The 6,609-nt window shown below is 32.8% G+C and overlaps 1 pseudogene; it reads right to left on the reverse strand.

The window, feature by feature from the left end:
* Positions 1-893: 893 nt before the first annotated feature.
* LOC122108296 lies at positions 894-993 on the reverse strand (annotated as a pseudogene).
* Between the last annotated feature and the right edge of the window lie 5,616 nt (positions 994-6,609).

Consider the following 6,609-nt stretch of genomic DNA (forward strand, 5'->3'; position numbering starts at 1 on the left):
CAATGCCCAAACTAAAGTCCTCTTGACCCCCTTGCATCTTGCTGTTTGGACTAGAAATATCAAAAATATGCTGAACTCCTACTATTGAATATTATCAAATTATCAAACCAGGTCTGAAGAACTTTGAAGAAACTGCATTTGATATTGCCAAAAGGATAAATATGTATCACTACGTTTTTGGAGTTGTGGAAAGCTGTAAAAATTGTTCTCCTAAGTCATAAAGGTTTGGTTAAGTTTCTTAAATTTCAAAAATGCCAATCCATCCTTGTGTCCGTACAAAATATTTTCACCATACAAACAGCAGCAATATCTTACTTTAAAAATTCATGGACTCCATGGTATTCTTCAAGTGAATTGCCTGACTTTGATGTCAAAATGTATTCAAGATTTGTTTGTATACATCTATAATGATTTCTGCAGAGTTTGTGGTTTTTAAATCAGAAATCATTTTAACTTATCTGTTGAAATGTGTAGTACAGAAACTAAAGATATTTCTGGTTTTTGTCTGAAAAAAGTATATTTTAATCTAATCTGTATTTTGTTTGTATAATATCCATAATCTATTCCATTCTCTCCTAGATATAATAGTTTGAATTCTACATTGTTTCATAATATATAGGTTCATTTTTAAATGTGTTATCTCAGATAGCATTCCATATAGAAACAGTTTAACATTCCTTTTTTTCCTAGGTCCTTATAGTATGTTATTTCTTTGGAATAAAATGACGATGTTATCTAATTTCAAACGTTTTGTAAAGATTATGCTATGTAAAGGCCTTTCGAAGGTGAGGATTTAATACACTGATGTCAAACTAACTTTTAGTTCAATTAATTACATGTATTTTTGTAATCATTTTTAATAACTGTTTTTCATTTCTTGCATCTGAAGAATGAAAAATATGGCATACTTCACAAATTTTCATATCATCCTTGTACAAGTGCCATGTTAATCTCTGTATTGTTGTAATTTGGGTAAACGTGCTGCTGAAGCATGTCATATCCTGTAAATTTACATAGTTAATGATGCAGTCTTTATAAAGGCATATATCTTTGGTTGACTGTTTGTAACCAGGAAAACTTATTGTTCCCAAAATGCTATTGATCTTAATTCTCTAAAATTCTGTGTATATTGGAAAACTTACATTGTTTGGTCGATTGCTCACATTTGCAATTTTTTTTGTCAATGACTATTTTAAGTCTTTTTCAATTAAATTTGATCATACTTTGAAGACTTTATAGCTAGATCCAAAGGTGATGGCTTTTCAAGTACTTATTTATCAACTGAGTTAGCTTTGTGGAGCTAATGGATTCAAAATAAGCCTTGCTTAAGAGCTACTTCTAAACTTCTGCAGCTTAAAATTTCCTAAATGAGGTCTTACTGGCACAAATGTCTACCTGACCCTTCACTCTTCTTCCATGTAGCAACAGACCAACCAGAATATCTTACCCTGACAGCATAGATTTCCTTTTTGGAACAAAACTAATCTTAGTTAAGAGGGATTATAGAGAAATGAACAGTTAAGACAGAATCGTCTAGACTAGAAGGTATTTTATCAAAATATAATTGTTTGTTATACCTAACATTTTAAAAGTAGCTAAAGCCAAGAAGGTGAAAATAAATTCATATGCATGATTACCTAATGTCCTGGCCTGGTTACCATCCAACCAGGCAGGAATTTACACTACTGCCTTTCTTTCACCAAATATTTTCATAGGTACAAGAGAAGTCTATATGTTTCTCCTTGATATTAGGCCTTAAATTGGTAATGGATTAATCACAGTGTTTCATCTTGCCTCTAGGCTGTAAATCTACACATGGTAAAGCTTTAGGTCCAACTCTACCAAACACTGAGGTAGAAATAATGGAATAATACTTTAAAACACAGTTGCCTTTGATACCCTAACCACAACAGAACATTGCAAAACATGTGCCTTTTTTATATTATATATAGTTATATATTTTATATTTATATGTGCTGATATTTTATTTCACACAGTGAAGCTTACTAGAATTAATTGATAATTTGACAAATATATATATATTACAATAAATAGATTGGAATATAAATAATTGTGTTTAGAATATATATTAGTATATGGCCGGGAGCTGGTGGCTCACGCCTATAATCCTAGCTACTCAGGATGCTGAGATCTGAGGATCACGGTTCAAAGCCAGCCCGGGCAGGAGAGACCGTGAGACTCCTATGTCCAATAAACCACTAGAAAACCAGAAGTGGCGCTGTAGCTCAAGTGGTAGAGCGCTCGCCTTGAGCTGAATAGCTGAGGGACAGTGCCCAGGCCCAGAGTTCAAGCCCCACGGCCGACCAAAAAAAAAAGAATATATATTAGTATATGAAAAGTATCAATGCAATGTCTTCGGTATAAACATTGTAAGTGTTCTTGGTCTTCAGAATTCACATTGTTAAAAAAAATTGTTTTCCTCTAATCTATAAGAGAATTTACACTCCTGCTCTGTTTATTATTTTAATTCACTGGTTCCAAAATGTTTTTCTACACATTTCTGAAGCATTCCTACTGATTATACCCAAATTTTGCTGATATGATGTCTAAAACTTATTATTCTTCTGCAGGACACATGGGTCCTAGGATCCCAGGTTTCAGTTATCCCCATCATCAAGTAACAAGGGCAAGACTTCTCACCTAGGCCCATGCAACATGCCAACAGAAAGTAATTGAAAATCCATCTCAATCCTTACGTCACTGGAATTAGCAGTAAGCAAATGTGAAATGCAAGGCAACTTAAAATGAAAGATGAGATCACAAAATTTGAAAAAATGTACAGTAATACAAACTTTTAATTTACAAATGACCAGCACATATGAGTGAACAAGATAACAAATGTCACAAATTATTTTTAATACCCCTCTCCTAATAATTACTGAAAGATTTCAGTCCAGCATAAGTAGGCCAAAAAAATAGTTCCTAGAACGATAGATCCATAATTGGTCTACCAAGGCTAGGAAAACTTGACTTACAGATCAAATATAATTCACAAAAACATTAATTGAGAAAATTGTTAATGCTTCAAAATACTGGTAATTCAGTAAAACTTGGTTCTGTAGTATAAAAATGTTATCATTCACTAACAAATGATAACCTATATTTAATCTCCTGAAAACAGATTCCTTTTCAAATAATCTTTTAAAATCACATTCACCAAAATAACAGTTGACAAGTCAATGATAATTAGTGACATTACAAACTTTTCAAGATTAGGGTGCAAGTTACAAAAGAGTTGATTTATTTACCCATCACTAATGCGAAACAGGTTCAACCATTCATAAAAGTGTAGAAATAGTACCACCCAACATTTGTGTTGTTCAGTAGGTGCCTTCCAGGAATGTGTTAAATAGATCAACCTCCCATAATTCAAACCCAAACACTAGCTAATAAAGTAAATTTCATCACTTAATAAGGTACATTTTAAAAAGTCACAAATAGTTGCCTTATCATATGTTGTTTTATGTTTTCCCTATCTGTTTAACATACTAAGAAATATGACTTAAAGTCATGAATATGGGTACTCATCAGAGATGTGACAAACATAAAATCTGTCTTGTTTCTATCATATTCCTCTATAGTAGTAAATCGTAGTTTTCTTCTTTTCCCAAAACTTATAGGTAGTAGAAAATATTATCCCATGTAAAATAAAATAATCACAAGCCCTATTACAACGCCGTTTATAAAATTTGTTAGTTAGGAATATATTCTAAGCCATTTTTAATCTTTCTTGTTGACTAAAGATTAATCTTCCAAATGGATAAGAATAAAATCATGTCTAGGGGCTTCACGTCTCCAGTCTTGCAAATTGTTATTTCAGATGAATGAATTATGGAAATATAAACTGACATCAGTTCAAGTATAAGCAGGATTGAAACTCCATCGAATGTATATAAACCTTTCAAAGTATTAACAGAGAGTTTAACAGAATGACTATCAGGAAGTTGAAACCAGAGAGGAAAGCCATAGAATGAATGAAAAATGGAACAATGGACAAGTACAGCTAGAATACTCAATGTACATATGTGATAAAGGAAGTGGTAAATCTGAAATAAATCTTGGAGAAGAGGTTGGTTGAGAATGATAGAAGGAGTCACTCTGATCCAGGAGCATTGGGAAATTTGATGGACATATTTATTGTAATACACGTGCACAACCTTTTAAGATTTAGTTAAAAAACACAAAAAAACAAAAACAAAAACACACAAAAATCACAAACAAACAGCAATCTCTAGAGTGGATGAATGGACCTCTCAAAATTTTAATTAGTTAATGAAGGGTAGTCTTGGGAAAAGCAAACTAAGTTGTTCAAAGTGGGCAGTTTGGGGTAGCAGAGAATTTTGAACAGATTTAAATAGATTGTCTAAGGTTAAGAAACACCAACATCTGCTGCAGATATTTTCTTCTGTGAGTTCTCTTTGTCTGCAATGGATACTCCAGTCCTCAGCCACACTTGATAGCTTGTGAAGATAGAATAGAAGAAAGAAGATCAAGAACCCATTACTCCACTGGAGATAGAAGAGTCCTCTATGTTTTCTCTCATCTCTCTTCAGTACTCTTTCTTCATACTTTTAAGTCAAGTGTTTTTGAATTATGTCTTTCATTCTTTGTTCTGGCAAAGTAATTAGCCAAACTAATTTACTAAATATTATTTGCCATTTTTTTCTACCATGCTGTTTAGTTATCTAAGAGAGTCCATTAAACTTCACCCTTGCATTTGGTTGCTAAGAAAACCCAACATCTATCTTAATGAGGACAAACTCTAATGTAAACTTTGTCTCCATAAAATCAGTCCAAGAAGCTGTGATCACAAATATTTAGCTATACTTTTTTTCTTTTACTTTGAAAGTCTTCTTGTGTCTAAAGGGCCACAAGATAATTACTCCCCCACTTTTTGGTTCAATCACTTCTAACCTCAAAGATATATTTTGTAACAAGATGCTTAGAGGAAGTATACTCCACTTTAATCTTCTCTCGTAAGTCTCTCCTTAGATAACATATCAGGAACAAAGTTATTCTATCCTAAATTATTTCAATAGATTATTTTCTCTTGGTCTTGCATTTGCTCAACAAGATATATTGAGAAAAATAGAGTTAAATCACCCATACCTTGTATGACAGTGTCTGTTACAACGGACAATTCTTCTTTGTCCTACTTCTACGTCCTCCTCATAGTTCTTGCTTGATTTCCAATTAATCACACCTCCTTGGCTTCAATTCTAGTGAAGCTGAAGAAGTATATGGTTTCTCTTTTTAAACTCTTTTATTTGGATGTGGAATTTATGTTCATGTCTTCATTCAATCTGTTCTGCATTGTAGTGAGCCAAATAGACTCTGTAAAATCACTTTAGGTAGCAAAAATATTAACAAAATCTATATCAAAAAGTTTTGGAATCCTTCTACTGCTGAAGCCAATACGCTTTAGCTAGGGCTTCTAAGAACACCTTATCTTACCTTTTCAATTTGCTCAATTCTTTTCTGATTCCAAAACTTTTTGGCTAATGTAATAAGAGAAGTCTTTACTATCTCATGTTAATAAGGATATTATATTTTGTGAGCTACTTAGAAATGTGAAATCATTGGTTTGAGGTATCCAATCAGATTTTTTCTTTGTTTCAGTGCTTCACATGCAAAGACATTGTGTAAAGTATTATAAACAGAAAAGTGTATACCCAATACCTTCTTCCATTGTGGAGGGCAATTTCTCCCTAAATATTTTGACCCAAATTATTTTTTCAGAGAATTTCTGTTTGGTAATTAAAGGTCAATTCACAAATTTTGATGTCTTTTGTAAAGAAATTTGAATTTAAATTCCACTACAACCTTGTTTCACACAGTGAGAGTATATTTCCTGGGTAAGGATAATTCTCAAGGGAACCTACAGGATTTATAGCAAGGTTTCTGAGGTTTGTTTGTTTATTGTGAAAATGAGCCATCTTCACCAACATTGCTCCCTCTCAACTAAGTCTCCATGGATTAATTTGCATGAAAGCCTATTTTCCCAGGCAGTTTTAAATTTTCTTAATAGGCTAAGTTGTTAAAAAAAGTTTGAACGATTAAAATTTACCTGGCATAATTTTAAAATTCTTTTGAAATTCCTTTATCAGAATCGCAAATTTGCCAATCATTACTCCACCTTTACCATAAAAAACGGTTAACATGCTGTCTTCATGATATCGTGTCCATGAAACTATTATTTTCCAGTGGCTTTGTTATGCATATATATGACTATATAAGCTGATGCTGAGCAAAATGAACTCCAAGATATGGAAACAGATTTTTATTTGCAGTTTGTGTTTTTAATGTACTATGTGATTTCTATTTTCTTTGTTTTTTTTCCCCCTATGGTTTGTCCCCGGCTGTATTTGATTTTGGTACCCTCTGTATTGTGTATACATTTACCTTAATTAGGGAAGGGAAGAGGAACAACAAAATGGCGAGACAAAGGACAAAGGGCAAGCCAATGCAATAGCATTACTCACAAGACAATATGTTGGAAATGTACATTACAACTTGTGAGGAGTATTGAGGTGAAGGAAAACTGTGAGAAAAATGAAGGAGTGGGTAACACCTTTGAAAAGTTATGTA

Source organism: Dipodomys spectabilis, unplaced genomic scaffold (assembly GCF_019054845.1).
Source record: "Dipodomys spectabilis isolate Male_0828 unplaced genomic scaffold, ASM1905484v1 ptg000055l, whole genome shotgun sequence".
NCBI classification, from domain to species: Eukaryota; Metazoa; Chordata; class Mammalia; order Rodentia; family Heteromyidae; genus Dipodomys; species Dipodomys spectabilis.